This window comes from Oncorhynchus keta, chromosome 9 (assembly GCF_023373465.1).
Source record: "Oncorhynchus keta strain PuntledgeMale-10-30-2019 chromosome 9, Oket_V2, whole genome shotgun sequence".
NCBI classification, from domain to species: Eukaryota; Metazoa; Chordata; class Actinopteri; order Salmoniformes; family Salmonidae; genus Oncorhynchus; species Oncorhynchus keta.
The window spans coordinates 35,401,577-35,421,743 of record NC_068429.1 but is presented as its reverse complement, the minus strand read 5'-3'; the positions used below and the strand labels follow the sequence as shown (position 1 = coordinate 35,421,743).

Below are 20,167 nucleotides of genomic sequence, written 5' to 3'. Positions count from 1 at the left end.
TGTAGAGTCTCTGGGATAACTCTCTGTTGTCCTTTCATGAGAAGGTCTCCATTACAGTGGAAGTCACTTTGGTGCACCCAATAGGGCTTCAGCAGTGGAGGCAGTTCCTCCTGCCTGGGCCATCCCTTTTTGCACTGCTGCACTATCTGTCGGCAGATGGGGTCTCGTTGTTGCTCTTCTGTAATCTGCTGCAGTTTGGTCTGAGATGCAGGTAAGCTGTCCCTTACTGCATTAATGGACACCTGTACCTCACCCTCTAGACATTGCTCCTCCTCTGATAATGGACATTTAATTGGGGCCCTGGAGAGTGCATCTGCTGTGATCAGTGCCTTCCCTGGCATATACACCATCTTGTAGGTGAACCTCAGTAATCTGAGGTGGAAGCGCAGAACTCTGGGAGGCAAGTCGTACAGTGCTGTTGTCCTTAACAGAGCCAACAATGGTTTGTGGTCAGTCTCTGCTGTAAACTGCAGGCCAATAAGGTATTGGCTGAGCCTTTCACATGCCCATGTGATAGCCAACGCCTCCTTCTCCACTTGTGCATAGCTTTGCTCTGGGTCGGATAAGCTTTGGGAGATGTATGCTATTGGACGCCACTCCATGTTGTCCTGCATCTGTATGAGGACCGCCCCTAGCCCAAAGGATGATGCATCTGCTGATACCTTTGTCTTAGCCTGGGGACAATACTGGGCCAGCACTCTCTGATCCTTATGTCCCCAGTGGCTTTTGGAACCACTTCCATCCCTGCACACCAGTCAGTGGGACTCTCTATTTTAGACACCGGCCCAATTTCTTCCATCCTCCCCAACTCTTCCTTTACTCTGGCCAATAAAGGGAGGGGGTAGTAAGGGCATAGGGAACAGCATCCTCTTTCAGGTGGATTTTGTAGTCACCTTCTATCCTTCCTAGACCAGAAAACACTTTATTTATTTATTGAAAACCTCACTTGGGTCCTCCAGTTCGCTCACTCTCTCAATGAGTTGCAATGCTTCAATTGTTGGCAGCCCCAGCAACGGTCTGGCCAGAGAGTCAATGACGAAGACAGGCTGCATGGCACTATTGTCTTTACTCTCCAGTTTAATCACCAACTGCCCTGCCACTGGTAATATTTTATTATTGGGCCCATACAGTTTTTTGTTTGCAGAGAGAAAAGGGCCATCTCTACTATATCTATACAGCCTAGTTGGGATAGCTGTCACTGCTGCCCCAGTGTCTAGTTTAAATGACACAACCTCCCCATTGAGTGTAATGTCTGAATTACAAGCCAGCATTGTTTTCCCTTACTTCTCCCAGAATGCTGCTGTCCTGCTGTACCTCCTCTGAGACCTCATGGATTTGCTTTAATCGACAGACAGCTGAAAAGTGTCCTCTCCTGTGACATTTCCTGCATTCAGCATCCTTTGCTGGGCAATCTTTCCATCTGTGGAAAGGGGATTTCCCACATTTGCGACAAACACTTGAACTAGCTACTGGTGCTGTCTGTGATTGTTTTCTCCATGTCTGTCTCTGTTCTGTGTTGCCCTCTTTTTATTTTTAGCTCAGTATGAAAATGTATTTATTTCCTCACTCTCTTCGCTCTGCAAAGAGCTGCTGTCGCGCAGCATCGTCTGCTGTCTTTTTACTGTCTCACTCTGCCTAACCTGGTTTACAGCTTTAGACAAGGTAAGCTGGGAATCCAATTGTAACTTTTCCGAAAGTTATATATATTTCTTATTCCCACTACAATCTGATCTCGGGTCAGACTGACAATGTTCTGCTAGTTTGTGAACAGCTGTGATAAAACTGTCGGTGGTTTCACTGTGCTCCTGTTTGCGCATATTAAACCTAGCTCTCTCAAATATAATGTTGTGTCTCCCTACAAAAAGCATTTCAAAACGGTCTTTAACGGCACTGTAGTTAAGTTTCTCTTCCTCAGTCAACATTAAAGCATTTAATATATCCTCGGCTTCATCACCCATAGAGTAGATCAGTGTATTAACTTGAAATGCCTAATTTTTCACGTTTAAGCCTGATGCTACCCTGTACCTTTCAAAGCGCCTGATCCATTTCGGTCAGTTTTGAATGTCCATACAATCAAAATGCTCCGGGGGACCAGACGCAAACCCTGAAATCCCGGCAGTTTCTTCCTCTTGCAACATTTTCCTTAGCAGTAACTTAGTCCTTGCTCGTTAGCTAGCAAAACAATATGTTGTTTTATCTCGTCCCTGCTTCGAAACAACCTGAATGTATGATTTACTTGGTACACCCTTCAAGTTTATGTAATTATTAAAACCACTTCTGACACCATGTAGTATTATCTAAAATAAGGATGCACGACAACAAGGTTTTAGCTCCAGCATGTTTACTAACCTAACCCTCGCATGTCATACATAGGTACAGATACCCCAAGGGACATCATACTACACTCAGAATCTTAAAATGTTTAGCCAGTCATTTGTTATGCTAACAAGCTAGCAAAAGCATCAACTTCTGTTAGACAGGCGAAGCTCTAGTACGCTCAACTGAAATGATACCGTTCGTTTACAGTATACTAAAATGAACTAATAGTATGTTAGGATGGGTATTCGAACACAGCCATTGTTTTGTGTAGTTTAGGGTTGGGACGTCCCAATGATCACGGATAGCATAGACTCCTTTTCACCTTTTTTGTATTTCACCTTTATCGTGGACCTTCACCGCATAATTACATCAGGATCCCAACTTAACTGCTAGTGGCTAATCAAAAGATTGACACCAACTACTACAAATGAAATAGAACCCCAATGATAAGTAACCAATCAAATTTGTGTTGTCCAGATAAGGCGGATACTCTCGAGGGGGGTGTGAACTCTATTGGTTAGTGCTATCCGGGATTGAACCCCATTGGCGTGAACAAGCTCTTGAGCCCTTGTCACTAGTTACCACATCCACAAAGTCAAAACGGTCTATATCTTAAAAATGTATGAAACAAAAAAATAGCTTTTTGGTCTTAATTTAGAATGAAACATAAGTTTAGCGGTGGTTAAGGTTAGGTTTTAAATCTGATTTTAAGAATATAAATTGTAGTAATAGGCGGGTTTTAGCCATGATTTTGACTTTGTGGCTGTGGTAACTAGGGACAAATATCATGTCGACTGACTTCCATGTGCAAGAAAAACGTGATGCTGGTTATTGCACGGAGTTGAAAGTACGATAAAATTGGTGAGCTAGCTAATAATTGAACCGAATGGACGACTATTAAAAACAATAGTGGTTTATACGACTATTCATAAACTGTACAAGTGCCTGCTGTCACTCAAATACCATCGGTTCAATGGTGGTACGTTAGTTGGTGCTTGTCTCGTGCTCTTGAATTCCTTAGCTTAGCTAACAAGCTAATGTCAAATACAGTTTGAGACCTGGTTTGATACTTTGTCATCTCTTAGGCCTTTAAGCTAACAATATAACCACCTAACGTTAGAGTAATCTGCATCTTTGGCAGTGTTTTCTTCCTATGTTATATAAATTATTCGTAGTTATTTCCAATCAATACTGACAGCGTTACAATTGACATTGTTGGTAACAAATACACCACAGATATCGCGCGTGATAGGAAAGTTAACTAATAAGCGTTCACTTGCTTTAATTAGCTGTCACTTCTAGTGGTCGAACTTACTCTTGCACAATCAGCAGAATGTTTCAGTCTACACCACGGCAGTTTATAAATTTATGTGAAATCGGTGTATGTGCTGTTAGGGTTAAAAGCAGTAATACAGTGAGACGGGATTGGCAAGAGCAATTGCAAATCCGAAACCACGACATGGATTAGAAGACGCATGGGCCTGTTGTTATCATGGCTCCAGAGATCGGGGGTGGGCACCAGTAAAAAAGTGGCGTCTGACAATAAGAAGCAAGACTTGCTATCAATTTTTGCCAACCATTGTAGCTTTGTGACAGGCCAGAGGCTTCGACGCGCCTATCAGATTGGAGAGCTTTATGCAAACCTGTACTCAGCGCGAACTAGGTGGACCCTGGTGGGAAGCATATGGCGTCGACTCCAGAGCAAGCACGCTTCCACGGGGAAGCTTGTGGCTGCACTGGCGGGTGTCTTCCTGTGGGAGGACGAGAAGGTCCGAGATGAAGAACTACACAGGTAGAGAGAGACATGCTGTTACTTCCAACTCTAAATGAGAAACATATTGTTGTGCATATAATTGTACACTGTTATTTGCCCAATTGTTTACATAATGCAGGCGTGGAATGTTAGTACTACCTTTACTTCAACCTTGTCCTGTAATGTGAAAGCAGGCAGTATGCTTCGCATGTTGAGTGTTTTGAACCTGTATATACAGCAACACCAGTACATGTCGCTTGTTATGGTAAGAACTCTTAACTCTGTTCACTTCCGAAGGTGTGGACTAGCTCCAAGCTTTGGAGTCAGTGAATAATCTGAGTGCATCCTCAGAGAAGGCTGAAGGGCAGGTGGAGACAGGCTGGGAACTTGTCATGGAGAAGAATAATTTCAAAGTGTGGAGGCGGCCAATTGAGGGAAGCCACTTATGTGAATACAGAGGTAAGCCTGCATTGTCACAAGTCTTTGACACCCAGAATATGCAGTAAAACTTTCCTTTGACTATATGGTGTGTCATCATTTCATCAACCCTTTGATGTAGATTTGCACTTTTCCATTTTCTCTTTTTGCCTTGATCATCTACATGTCTGAGTTTAATCAAGGGCTGACCCCATTTAGTTGACTGGTCGAAAGGCTGTTGGTTGTCCAAGATTTCTATAGTCGAGCAGTAGCAAAAAATAATGGTGTACAAGACACCTGTCTGAGTGAACTGTTGAGGCCGTGGGGATAGCACTAGGGCAACAAAACAAATATCATTGTTGACTGAAACTCGTCTGATTTAAGTAAGACATGCCTCGAGGGAGCCAGAGATCTAGATAACCAGAAGAAAAAAGAAAAAAACTTAACCTGACCAAACTATTCTCCTCCTGCTGGCTTGTGCAGATTCTGAAATTACTCTCCTGAAGTTGCCGGTAATAGGCAAAACGAGGAGTCTGCTACCTTTCTCATGTGGAATGCCAATTTATCTTACCCTTTCTACCGATCTGCATGCTAGTTATGGTTTTCATATGCACATTTTTGTGGAATGTAATTTATAATAACGTCTTCATATCTCAATCATTGTCATGTGGTTAATCAAAATTCTATCCAAATGGAGATGAAACATGTTACTAAAAAGTAACATATATTGATTGCCATTACCAACTGTTTTAAAATAGCCTACATAACGCCAAGAAATGAAAACATTGCAGGCTGCAGATAGAATATATCCTGATTTAAAAATAAATATCCTATAAATCACATTGGCTATGTGAAAGGTTGTCTGTCTGCATGACTTGTGGCAACGAATTTGAAACATTGTATCAACAATTAACTTGGGTCCAGCAGAAGCTTGCACTAGTGAACTTAAACATTTTATAAAATATTCTGTGCACTCAGTTTCCTGCACCAGTGAGCTCAGGACACACAGCTGTAGGCTATTTGCGCAAGGAATAAGAAGCAGTGTTTGACTTGGGCAGGCGCTCAGTACTAGAGGTCAACCGATTTAATCAGAATTATTAGGGCCGATTTCAAGTTTTCATAACAATCAGAAATTGGTATTTTTGGACACCGATTTGGCCATTACATTTTTTATTTAATTATTATTATTTATTTTACACCTTTATTTAATCTTTATTTAACTCGGCAAGTCAGTTAAGAACACATTCTTATTTTCAATGATGGCCTAGGAACGGTGGGTTAACTGCCTCGTTCAGGGGCAGAACGACAGATTTTCACCTTGTCAGCTCGGGGATCCAATCTTGCAACCTTACAGTTAACTAGTCCAACGCTATAAACACCTGCATCTCGTTGCACTCCACAAGGAGACTGCCTGTTACGTGAATGCAGTAAACCAAGGTAAGTTGCTAGCTAGCATTAAAATGATCTTATAAAAAACAATCAATCAATCATAATCACTAGTTAACTACACGTGGTTGATGATATTACTAGTTTATCTAGCGTGTCCTGCGTTGCATATAATCTGACTGAGCATACAAGTATCTGACTGAGCGGTGGTAGGCAGCAGCATGCTCCTAAGCATTCACTCAAACAGCACTTTTGTGTGTTTTGCCAGCAGCTCTTCGTTGTGCGTCAAACATTGCGCTGTTTATGACTTCAAGTCTATCAACTCCAGAGATGAGGCTGGTGTAACCGATGTGAAATGGCTAGCTAGTTAGCGGGGTGTGCGCTAATAGCGTTTCAAACGTCACTCGCTCTGAGACTTGGAGTGGTTGTTCCCCTTGCTCTGCATGGGTAACGATGCTTCGAGGGTGGCTGTTGTCGTTGTGTTCCTGGTTCGAGCCCAGGGAGGAGCGAGGAGAGGGACGGAAGCTATACTGTTACACTGGCAATCCAATAGTCAAAGGTTAATGAAATACAAATGGTATACAAATGGTATAGAGGGAAATAGTCCTATAATTCCTATAATAACTACAACCTAAAACTTCTTACCTGGGAATATTGAAGACTCATGTTAAAAGGAACCACCAGCTTTCATATGTTCTGAGCAAGAAACTTAAACGTTAGCTTTCTTACATGGCACATGCACTTTAACTTTCTTCTCCAACACTTTGTTTTTGTAGTATTTAAACCAAATTGAACATGTTTCATTATTTATTTGAGGCTCACCTGATTTTATTGATGTATTATATTAAGTTAAAATAAGTTAATTCAGTATTGTTTTAATTGTCATTATTACAAATAAAAAAATGACCGATTAATTGGTATTGACTTTTTTTGATCCTCCAATAATCAGTATCGGTATTGGCGTTTAAAAATCATAATCGGTCGACCTCTACTCAGTACTGGTACCTCACATTTTCTACTGCTTGAGCTCCTGTTCCTCTTATAGAATATAAGAGCACTGATAAGAAGTTGTCAGGTAGGGAGATTTTATGACGTTTCCACTGAATCAGAGCATGACATTTTTTCCCCTTTCACTCTGAGTGGTTATCGAAAGGGAGAGAGCCTGAAAGATTTTTCAAATACATTGAGGAACTATTGAAATTCTCTAATGTAAAAACAGACTTAATTTGCTTGCTGTTTGAAGTGAAGAAAACATTACTTTGTAGCCAAAGAAACAAACATTGTAGATGGGAAATTATAGGAATTAACGGTAAATGTACTCCTGGTGATATGTAATGGGGAATTGATATACACAAACATTCAAACACAACAATTCACACAATGATGTTATGAAACAATTAATGTGCACAAATATGCGGCAGAGCGCATTCTGGAGAGAGAAGTGCATTGTGCATCTGGGTGCATGGTTAATGTGATGTCTGCATTGGTCATGAAGCATTTACGGTCATATGGGCTCAGCAGAAGTCAGGGCATTCATACTTATTGCTTGTTGTGGAGCAGTGTAGAGCTTTTGTCAAGGAAGTGAGATTTTGTTATCTATAGGATGTACCACCCAAAACTAGGGAGGTGCATGGTGATGTGGTACGGAGCTCGAGTTGGCTTCTGGAGGTTCTGCAATTGCATCACACCCTCGATAAGGAGCCTCCTACCACATTTTCGTGTCAAGCATGAATTGGCTTTTAGGTGGATCATTTCACTGAGATGAGCGCATACATACAGTTGAAGTCGGACGTTTACATATACCTTAGCCAAATACATTTAAACTCAGTTTTTCACAATTCCTAGTAAAGATTCCCCGTCTTAGGTCAATTAGGATCACCACTTTATTTTAAGAGTGTGAAATGTCAGAATAATAGTGGAGAGTGACTTATTTCAGCTTTTATTTCTTTCATCACATTCCCAGTGGGTCAGAGGTTTACATACACTCAATTAGTATTTGGTAGCATTGCCTTTAAATTGTTTAACGAGGGTCAAATGTTTTGGGTAGCCTTCCACAAGCTTCCCACAATGTTGGGTGAATTTTGGCCCAGTCCTCCTGCCAGAGCTGGTGTAACTGAGTCAGGTTTGTGGGCCTCCTTGCTCGCACGTATTTTTACAGTTCTGTCCACAGATTTTCTATAGGATTAAGGTCAGGGCTTTGTGATGGCCACTCCAATACCTTGACTTTGTTGTCCTTAAGCCATTTTGCCACAGCTTTGGAAGTATGCTTGTGGTCATTGTCCATTTGGAAGACCCATTTGCGACCAAGCTATAACTTCCTTACTGATGTCTTGAGATGTTGTTTCAATATATCCACATTTTTCTACCTCATGATGCCATCTATTTTGTGAAGTGCACCAGTCCCTCCTGCAGCAAAGCACCCCCACAATATGATGCTGCCACCCCCGTGCTTCACGGTTGGTGTTCTTCGGTTTGCAAGCCTCCCCCTTTTCCCTTCAGAATGCTGAGGTAGCCATGCTGGTTAAGTGTGCCAAAAAAAATCACTGACCGTGTCACCAGCGACGCACCATTACACCACCTCCATGCTTCACGGTGGGAACCACACACGCGGAGATCATCCATTCACCTACTTTGCGTCTCACAAAAACATGGCAGTTGGAAGAAAAATTCTCAAATTTGGATTCATTTTCATTGGTCTAATGTCCATTGCTCGTGTTTCTTGGCCCAAGCAAGTCTCTTCTTATTGTTGGTGTCCTTTAGTAGTGGTTTCTTTGCAGCAATTTGACCATAAAAGCCTGATTCATTCAGTCTCCTCTGAACAGTTGATTTTAAGATGTTTGTTGCTTGAACTCTGAAGCATTTATTTGGGCTGAAATTTCTGAGGTGCAGTTAACTCTAATGAACTTATCCTTTGCAGCAGAGGTTATTCTGGGTCTTCCTTTCCTGTGGCGGTCCTCATGAGAGTCCTCATGAGAGTCAGTTTCATCATCGCGCTGATGGTTTTTGCGTCTGCACTTGAAGAAATTTTAAATGTTCTTAATTTTCTGGATTGACTGACCTTCATGTCTTAAAGTAATGATGGATTGTTGTTTCTCTTTGCTTATTTGAGCTATTCTTGCCATAATATGGACTTTGTCTTTTACCAAATATTGCTGTCTTCTGTAAACCACCCCTACCTTGCCACAACACAACTGATTGGCTCAAACGCATTAAGAAGGGAAGAAATTCCACAAATGTATTTTAACAAGGTGCACCTGTTAATTGAAATGCATTCAATGTCACTACCTCATTAAGCTGGTTGAGAGAATGCAAATGGTGGCTACTTTGAAGAAAATGAAATATTTTTTGAAATATTTATTTTAACTTGTTTTGGTTACTACATGATTCCATGTGTTATTTCATTGTTTTGATTTTCTTCACTATTATTCCACAATGTAGAAAATTGTAAAATAAATAAATAATAATAATAACCCTGGAATGAGTAGCCTACTAATTCCGTGAGCACCAAGCCTCACAACCACATGTTGGACAAACAACTTCAAATTCATCAGTTTTTAATCTTTGCTATGCTGTAATGAAGGCTTTACACTTTTTTTCCATTAGACCAGCCTCTGTTATTATTTATAATTGCGGGTGGCCCGTCGTCAGGAAGTCCAGGATCCAGTTGTAGAGCGAGGTGTTTAGTTCCAGGGTCCTTAGTTTAGCAATGAGATTTATTGGCGCTATGGTGTTGAACGCTGAGCTGTAGTCAATGAATAGCATTCTCACATAGGTGTTCCTTTTGTGCAGGTGAGAAAGGGCAGTGTGGAGTGCGATTGAGATGGTGTCTTCTGTGGATCTGTTAGGGCAGTATGCAAATTGCAGTGGGTCTAGGGTTTCTGGCTTGATGGTGTTGTGAGCCATGACCAGCCTTTCAAAGCACTTCATAGCTACTGACTTGAGTGCTATGGGGGGTAATCATTAAAGCATGTTACCTTTGCTTTCTTGGTCACCGGAACTATGGTGGTCTGTTTATGTAGATATTACAAATTTGGTCATAGAGAGGTTGAAAATGTCAGACACTTGCCAGTTGGTCTACGCATGCTTTGAGTACATGTCCTGGTAATCCGTCTGTCCCAGCGGCTTTGTGAATGTTGACCTGTTTAAAGGTCTTGCTCACATAAGCTACGGAGAGCGTGATCACACAGTTGTCATGAACAGCTGGTGCTCTCATGCATGCATCAGTGTTGCTTATCTCGAAGCGAGCATAAAAGGCATTTAGCACATTTGGTAGGCTCGTGTCGCTGAGCAGCTCGTGGCTGGGATTCCCTTTTTAGTCCATAATAGTTTTCAATCCCTGCCACATCCGACGAGCTTCAGAGCCGGTGTAGTAGGATTCAATCTTAATCCTGTATTGACGATTTGCCTATTTGATGGTTTGTAAGAGGGTGTGGCGGGATTTCTTATAAGCGTCAGGATTAGTTTCCTGCTCCTTGAAAGCTTCAGCTCTAGCCTATACCTTGTTGAGGATGTTGCCTGTAGTCCATGGCTTCTGGTTGGGAACTGTACATACGGTCACTGTGGGGACGTCATCATCGATGCTCTTATTGATGAAGTCGGTGACTGAGGTGGTGTATTCCTCAATGCCATTGGATGAATCCTGTGCTAGCAAAACAGTCCTGTAGCATCTGCGTCATCTGACCACTTCCGTATTGAGCGAGTCACTGGTACTTCCTGCTTTAGTTTTTACTTGTTAGCCGGAATCAGGAGGATAGAATTATGGTCAGATTTGCCAAATGGTGGGTGAGGGAGAGCTTTGTATGTGTGTGTGGAGGAAAGGTGGTCTAGAGTTCTTTTTATTTATTTTTCCTTGTGGCATGCTGGTTGAAATGAGGTAAAATGAATTTAAGTTTCTTGCATTAAAGTTCCCAACCACTAATAGTGCCGCTTCTGGATGAGCATTTTCTTGTTTGCTTACACAGCTCGTTGAGTGCGGTCTTAGTGCCAGCATCGGATTGTGGTGGTGAATAGACGGCTACGAATAATATAGATAGTGGGGTCTACAGCTTATCATGAGGTATTCTACCTAAGGCGAGCAATACCTCCAGTCTTCTTTAACCTAGTGTTCAAAGTTTGCTATAACCAATTAATTGGTGTGATTATGATATGCTTTAGGTCAGGCCCTATTGGTCTTGTGCATGCAATGCATATGTGTCATGGAAAGAGAGCACGGGTTGGGAATAGGGAATGTTTTAACTAAACAAATGAGGGATTTAAGTAAAGTAACCTAATTGATTGGACATGATCTGGAAAGACAAACACCTGTTTATATAGGGTCCTACAGTTGACAGTGCGTGCCAGTGAGAAAAAAACAAGCGATGAAGTCAAAGAAATTGTTCATAGTTTCGAAACAGGATTGTGTCGAGGCACAGATCTGGGGAAGGGTACCAACACATTCCTGCAGCATTGAAGGTCCCCAAGAACAGTGGCTGCCATCTTTCTAAAATGGAAGAAGTTTGTAACCAACAAGACTCTTCCTAGAGCTGGCCGCCCGGCCAAAATGAGCAATTGGAGTAGAAGGGCCTTTGTCAGGGAGGTGACTAAGAACCTGATTGTCACTCTGACAGAGCTCTGGAGTTCCTCTGTGGAGATGGTTGTCCTTCAGGAAGATTCTCCCATCTCTGCAGCACTCCACCAATCAGGCCTTTATGGTAGAGTGGCCAGACGGAATCCACTCCTCAGTAAATGGCACATGACAGCCGCTTGGAGTTTGCTAAAAGGCACCTAAAGGACTTTCAGACCATGAGAAACAAGATTATCTGGTCTGATGAAACCAAGATTAAACTCTTTGGCCTGAATGCCAAGCATCACGTCTGGAGGAAACCTGGCACCATCCCTACGGTGAAGCATGGTGGTGGCAGCATCATGCTGTGGGGATGTTTTTCAGCGGCAGGGACTGGGAGACTAGTCAGGATCAAGACAAAGATGAACGGAGCAAAGTACAGAGAGATCTTTGATGAAACCTACAAAGGGGGCAAAGGTTCACATTCCAACAGGACAATGACCCTAAGCACACACCAAGACGATGCAGGAGTGGCTTCGGGACAAGTCACTGAGTGTTCTTGAGTGGCCCAGCCAGAGCCCAGACTTGAACCTGATCGAGAGACCTAAAAATAGATGTGCAGCGACACTCCCCATCCAACATGACAGCGCTTGAGAGGATCTGCAGAGATGAATGGGACACACTCTTCAAATACAGGAGTGCCAAGCTTGTAGCGTCATACCCGAGAAGACTCAAGGCTGTAGTTGTTGCCAAGGTGCTTCAACAAAGTACTGAGTAAAGGGTCTGAATACTTATGTAAATGTGATATTTTGTCTTTTTTTTTCTACATTTGCAAAAATTTCAAAGCCTGTTTTTGCTTTGTCATTATTGGGTATTGTGTGTAGATTGATGAGGGTGGAAGAAAACAACTTCAATCAATTTTAGAATAAGCCTGTAAAGTAACAAAATGTGGAAAAGGTAAAGTGGTCTGAATACTTTCCGACTGCAGTGTAGTTGATTTGATTAAAACACTTAGGATGTGTCCTATATATGGAAAAATACACATTTTAAAATTTCGACCAATCGATTGTATGAAAGAACAGATTTATATTTTGTCGGACATCCCTGGTGTCATCATTAAGACCCCTTTCCCTCATCTTTTCAGTTTGGGGTTCTTATAACGACGTCACCCCCCGACAGTTCTTCAATGTCCAGGTACTAAGCTAGTTTCCTTTTTGCTAACTGTCTAAATTGCTAAATTAATTTAATGCAAAAAAAACACATTTGTGTGAAAGAGGAAACTTAGTGCTTTTAATGAACCCATAGAGAAATGTATTCTGTATAAAAATGGGTGGTGTCACCTGTACAAGTGACTTGTTTGTAGATTCAGCACCAGATTCCCTGTATGTTCATACGCTCCTCTTGCGTTTGAGTGTCTATGTCCATATTTAGCTCTTGTTGTTGTCTATTTACCCAATTGCGCTTGGTGGAGTGTAAGGTTTTTGTGCAAGTATGTAGCTCTAGGTGTTGTATGTGCGTGCTATATTACGCCTCTGCTCCTCTCTTGTCTCATGTTCTGCCCTTTGCCCCAGTTGGACATGGAGTACAGGAAGACATGGGATGCTCTGGTTCTCAAGCTGGAGGTGGTGGACCGGGACGTCAATACAGGCTCAGAGGTTGTGCATTGGGCCACACGTTTCCCTGTAAGTTTCCCCTGCCAACTCACACACTAGAAATGCAGAACTCGTGCTTATCATCAGTCATGCACTTGTGATATGCCTCAGTGGTTTCTCTCGGATGTTACAAAGTAACATTTGTTGACTGTTGTGAGTGCTTCATGTTCTTGCCTTGCTCATGATGCTCTAATTTGATTATTACAGATACTTGCAAGCAGACAGTTTTAATGCAAAAGAGAGCACTGAATCCAGTTTCACACAGATATGAGCTGGTGAAGGGTAGGCTACTAGGAGTTTTATGGTGCTTTCAAGACAACTGGGAGCTTTGGAAAATACGAGGTCAAATCATGACGTCAGTGATCTTTAGGTCAGAGCTCTACAAAGAGGCCCAAGTTTGCGATTTGGAATTCCGAGTTAGATTGCCGTTCCCCGTTGTTTTGAACATGGCATTAATGCTCAGTTCCCACATATGCTGAGCACTTGTTGGCTGCTTTTCCTTCACTCTGCGGTCCAACTCATCCAAACCATCTCAATTGGGTTGAGGTCGGGTGATTGTGGAGGCCAGATCATCTGATGCAGCACTCATCACTCTCCTTCTTGGTCTAATAGACCTCACATCCTGGAGGTGGTTTGGGTCATTGTCCTGTTGAAAAACAAATGCTAGTCACACTAAATGCAAACCAGATGAGATGGCATATCGCGGCATAAAAATCTGTGTCACCAGCAAAGTACCATCACACCACCACCTCCATGCTTCACGGTGGGAACTACACATGCGGAGGTCATTCGTTCACCTACTCAGCGTCTTACAAAGACATGGCGGTTTGAACCAAAAATCTCAAATTTGGACTCATCAGACCAAAGGACAGATTTCCACCGGTCTAATGTCCATTGTTCGTGTTTCTTGGCCCATCAAGTCTCTTCTTATTATTGGTGTCCTTTAGTAGTGGTTTCTTTGCAGCAATTTGACCATGACATCCTGATTCATTGTCTCCTGTGAAGCATTACTTGGGCTGCAATTTCTGAGGTGCAGTTAACTCTAATGAACTTCTTCTCTGCTGCAGGGGTAACTCTTCCATTCCTGTGGTGGTCCTCATGAGAGCCAGTTTCATCGTAGCGCTTGATGGTTTTTGCGACTGCGCTTGAAGAAATGTTCAAAGGTCTTGAAATTTTCCGGAATGACCGACCTTCATGTCTTAAAGTAATGATGGACTGTCATTTCTCTTTGCTTATTTGAGCTGTTCTTGCTATAATATGGACTTCGCCCTATTTGGTTAACCCATCTTCTGTACACCACCCCTACTTTGTCACAACACAACTGCTTGGCTCAAATGCATTATGAAGGAAAGAAATTCCAAAAATGTACTATTAACAAGGCACACCTGTTAATTGAAATGCATTCCAGGTGACTACCTCATGAAGCTGGGTTGAGAGAATGCGAAGACTGTGCTAAGCTGTCATCAAGGCAAAGAGTGGCTACTTTGAAGAATCTCAAATAGACAAATCGAGATGTATCTTATAACACTTTTTTGGTTGCTACATGATTCCATGTGTTATTTCATAGTTATGATATCTTCACTATTATTCTACAATGTAAACTTTTGACTGGTACGGTGTACTTTTTTTTCTCAGGATTTTGGAAATTCTCCTGCGAATGCATTTACATATCAGGCAACCCCACATGGGTCCTAGCTTGGGAACTGCTGCAGTATTGTATTTTATGAAGCAGAAGCAATGTTTCCTTGAATACGGGCTGTGTCGTAGGTCAGATGGCAACATGTTGTATCCTACATTTTGTATTGTATTTTTGATTTGTTGGATTATCTTCCCACAGTATCCCATGTACTCGAGGGACTATGTTTATGTGCGTCGCTACAATGTTGATGTGGAGAATAATCTGATGGTCCTGATCTCCAGGTGAGGGTTGAATTCATGTAAAATAGTTCTATTTAAATACAAATGTGAGGTAATTTTGTATCACTTTTTTCCCCCACTCAGATGCTTGGAATATTATTTTTTACTCTCCCTCTTCTCCCTTTCTCAACTTTTTTTGTGTCATTTAGAGCAGTTCAGCATCCTGGAGTCCCAGAAACTCAGGACTATGTCAGAGTCCACTCATACCAGTCCAAGATGGTCATTCGCCCTCACAAGTCCTTTGATGAGGTGAATAGAGAGGCCCTTGAAGACAAGACAACAGATAATCTTACCCTATAGTGACGTATGATTTTTGTTCTATGCATATTGTGTGCATGTTAGATTACAGTATCTGACCTTGTCATGTCGTCCTGACCCACAGAATGGCTTTAACTACCTTCTGACCTACAGCGACGACCCTCAGACCGCCTTTCCCCGCTACTGTGTGAGCTGGATGGTGTCCAGTGGTGAGCCCTCATACTCCTGGTTTCTCTTCACTGAGCTTAATGATTATCCCCAAGTGTAAACTGGATGTAGTAATTGTTAGAATATCAAACAAAAGATATGGGATATTTACAGGAACAGCCCTCCTTATTCAAAAGGACAGCCATCGTAAATGTAGGTGCTGTCCAGTTGGGCACAAAAGGTACAATCAATTCCCAGTGATCTTTACATCAAATGCAGCCACTGACAATGCAAAACTATTATATTGCCCTAACTCAATGGGAGAGGTATAGTTTAAAAAAAATATTTAAAAAATGTTTTTTTTTTTAGCCTGCAGTAGCTGGGCTACAGTTATTGGCTGATTCTTCAGCATGACCCACAACTTGATCTGCTGGTATTGTAGCTCACTGCTTTGCTTCTTGGTCTGATTTACTTTTATCTGGATGGAGAGTCACCTTGGGTAGAGTATTCAGTCAAACCCTTTAAAATGAAAAAAGTAGGTAATTGAGGTCTGCAGTCTCCACTGCCATGAGTGTGGTTTGTCCTGTGGTTGCATGTTATCCTGGTCATCAGCTTTTGCCCTCCTCACTCATAGGTATGCCTGACTTTCTGGAGAAACTGCATACTGCAGCCCTGAAGGCTAAGAACCTGGAGGTAGGGATCTATGATTATGCCAGCGCCGTGAAGTCCAACGACACCAAGCACCAGCCCAGTCAGGACCGGCTTGGGGACAACACGCACCCTGGGCAGATCTACGCCTAAGGGACTTTTTTTTTTAGCAGGGTTGGGGAGAGTAACCTGCATCTGCTCACATACAACAACCTTCAAAACACAGGCTTTTGGACACAAGGGGTGATGGGATATCAAATGAAGCTGGAATATACATACATTGAAGATATGCCGTACTTGTGCTATGCTGTTGCTATTTGAGTGGTTATAATGGTCATAGCCATATTGATAACATAATTGTCATGAGAAGCTTAAACAGTACCAACAAGAGCCTTTGAACCCTTTGGAGGAAAGACTTCTCTTTTTCTGCCAGGAGAATTGCCATTGGAGCTTTCTGCCTTGAAACAATAGTGCTAGAAAGCCAACATCTTGAGGGGAGAGGTGTCCATCATGCCTCCTTTTGTTAACTAGCTGCTACACCAACTAGCGAGACTGCACCAAAAATATTACCCCTATAGAGATGTTGCCAAAGCATTGTTTCTCACTCCATCCACCAGGTCTAGTAGTTTCTTCCAGCCATCTTGTTTGTGTTCCTTATTTGGTCATATCCGCACTGAAATAGCTCGCTGTGGAGGCTTAGCTACATGCATGCATGCATGCATAGTTTGTTTATACAACCGAGAAAGGAGAACATCTATAAATAAAAACGCTGTGATACCAGGAACTCAAGGAGTTGAATTCCCTGGCACATTGACTTCCACAGATGAGTGGATTTAAGGGATCTAGTGGTATCTTTTTCACGTTATGGGATTAGTGATGTTTTTGTCTGCAGGACTGAGGTGTCTCACTTCTTTGTCTGTCATACCTTGTCTGTGTTTTAAACTGCCAGGTCACCTCTAACAGCCTTCTGAAGATTACCAGTGTCTTCCTGTCCAAGGTGTCTTATGGCAACTGCAAAATCCTCTATGGGGCAAATGCTCAAACATTGCAGTTCCCCTCCACTCGTCCATGTTTTATGCCCTGATCCAAAAATTCTATGAAAAATAAGGATGTGTTCCTGTGCCACCTAACTATCTGCTTTCCAATGGAATGGATATTTACATTATCCAGAGTGACTTACAGGAACAATGAGGGTTAAATGACTTGCTCAAGGTCACATGGACATATGTTTTTTCACCTAGTCTGCCCTGGGATTTGAACCAGCTACGTTTTGGTTACTGGTCCTACACTCTTAACTGCTAGGCTACCTGCTGCCCCCATGACTGTGACTGAATAACTGTACTTTGTCCTGAGTACAAAGTTCAAAGTAATGGAACAGGCATTATTAAGACAGACTGCTTGATAGTTTGCACTACAGAGGAAGATGTTTGTTTGCTCAGCTGTTACTGTACCTTCACAGTGAAAGTGGCCTTACTAATAGTAGTGCTTTTTCTATTACTAATGAGCTTTGGAAGGCACGTGTTTAGTAACATCATGTGCCCTTTGCATCCTTGTGTGTGTATATGTATAATATATTTAATGTTTTTTTTCCCCGGTCTGATATATTACCTAGTTCCTTCTGGTGGACCAAGGGGCATGAATGTGTGCTCTGTGGGATAGATTAACACAACATGTGACTTTTCTATTTACAGCCTGACAATCTGGTACAATTTGAATTAACACCCGTTTCTGTGTGATATTTTCTTTTCTTTCTGTGTTGCTGATATTGGTTAAAACGGGGGGTTTTCAGTGAAAGTTTTATGGATTTATGGTTTCAGTATACAGTACATGCGTGACTACAGTACATGCGTGACTACAGTACATGCGTGACTACAGTACATGCGTGACTACAGTACATGCGTGACTGCAGTTCCATGAAACAGATTGTTGGTAGTTCACCATTACTCAGTTAGAAATGTAAAAGTGCATTAAAAACAGTGGTGGATAAATGACCAAATTGTCATACTTGAGTAAAAATACCTTAATAGAAAATGACTCGTGAAAGTCACCCAGTAAAATACTATTTGAGTAAAAGTATTTGGTTTTTAAATATACTTCAGTATCAAAAGTAAATGTAATGTCTTAAATATACTTAAATATCAAAAGTGAAAGAATTAATCATTTCAAATTCAATATATTAAGCAAACCAGGCGACACCATTTCTTGTTTTAATTTACGGATAGCCAGGGGAACACTCCAACACTGACATTGTTTACAAAATAAGCATGTGTTTAGTGAGTCCGCCAGATCAGAAGAAGTAGGATGACCTCTTGATAAGTGCTTGAATTGGACCATTGTCCTGTTCTGCTAAGCATTCCAAATGTAACAAGATCTTTTGGGTGTCAGGGAAAATATATGGGGTAAAAAGTACAATATGTTCTTTTAAGAATGTAGTGAAGTACAAGTTGGAAAATATAAATAGTAAAGTACAGACCCCAAAGAACTACTACAGTACTTTAAAGTATTTTTACTTAAGTACTTTACACCACTGATTAAAATATGCTATTGAACTATGGTAAGGGTAATTTTGTTTAATTCCTTGGCTCCCACAATGGCTGGAAGTCTATGGGTATCTACTAACATGCTATCAGTTACCCATAGACTTCCAGTCATTGTGCTGATGCTAGTTAGCATTTGCTAGCAAACTAACTTCCTTCAGACTGGTCATGTAAATTAAAATGGTATCCACAAGTTCATCTGGCTCTGGGGAAGTAGATAAAATGGCCTTATTTCCAAAATCCCGAACCATCCCTTTTAAAGTAACTTACTCTCATGAAGTCTGAAGATCGTTTGCCTACTCTTACCTTTGTGATAAACACTTGTTTTCTGTCTGGGGAAAAACTGTTCAGTTAGCAGTATATAACTGTTTGAAATGTTGTGAGAGGAAATAGCCTCTAATTGAGCTTTTTGTTTTGAGATGGTCAGTTGTAGAGCTACTGTATGCTGAGCATAAGAAACTTTGTTTTCTATATTGAAATACTACTGTATGCAATGTTTTGAGAATGTCCACCTTGTGATTGTAACACTTGTCTTTCTAGACAACTATGTCACCTCCCGTAGGCCACAGTGGTGTGTTATATAAACCAAATCTATTTTTCAACATGCAGTTGAACACCTTGTGTATGATTTCCAGAAGTTGATTCCTTAGAAATTGTGTAAAATAAATTGAGAAGAACAGGAAAATCTATGAAATCAGGAAATAAGTTAGTTGCCATGTTGAAATGGAGCAACAAATCAGATTCAATAAATCCATTTGAAGTATATTGTATTTTGCCTTAATCTTTGGCTACACTATAATAACTTTGATGAAAAAACCTTTAGAGATGCTATATAATGTGTTAAATGCTTATTGAAATGCAATGCTTAAATGTTAACAAGTAATGAAATACTAATGTATTAAAAGGTTTCAGAACATTATCTAGCTTGCATGCTTTAGCTAGTGCAGTGCCATTGTCTTCATCAGCTAACGACTGGCGCAGAGGTCTAAGGCCCTGCATCAGTGCTAGAGGCGTCACTACAGACCCTGGTTCAATTTCAGGCTGTATCACAACTGGCCGTGATTGGGAGTCCCATAGGGCTGCGCACAATTGGCAGCGTCGTTAGGGTTTGGACTGGGGTAAGTTGTCATTGTAAATAAGAATTTGTTCTCAAATTTAACTAGTTAAATAACATTTTTTTTAAATCAGCATATCCTGTCCCTTTAGGGCCGCCATAACAATAATTTCATCAGTCGAGTCATTCGTCAGTCGTGCTGTTTCTCCTGCAATGCCAAGCTGCTCCTTCCTGGATGTGTTTTTATTTATTCCGCTCAACCTTCTTTTTGTAAGATGGGTGCCACGTACCCCCAGTGGCCAGATCTGTGTTAGCTCGATACCCTAGTCTTTTCAGGACACAAATGTACTTCTCTGCCAAAATGAACAATTGTTATGGACATTTAAATCTTAGCCGCCCGCCCCACTCTGACGTTCTCCTATGAAATGCCTAAACTCCTATACAGTGTTATATGCAGACAACAGATGGCTGAAGCAGGTCCAGGATGTGAAACGGTACAAATGTCAAACCACACCATCCACTGGAAATGTGCAGTGT

General features: G+C 41.5%; 1 pseudogene; it reads left to right on the top strand.

Moving 5' to 3' along the window:
* The first annotated feature begins 1,713 nt into the window (after window positions 1-1,713).
* On the top strand, window positions 1,714-19,346 carry LOC118387627 (stAR-related lipid transfer protein 7, mitochondrial-like; annotated as a pseudogene).
* Window positions 19,347-20,167: the final 821 nt, after the last annotated feature.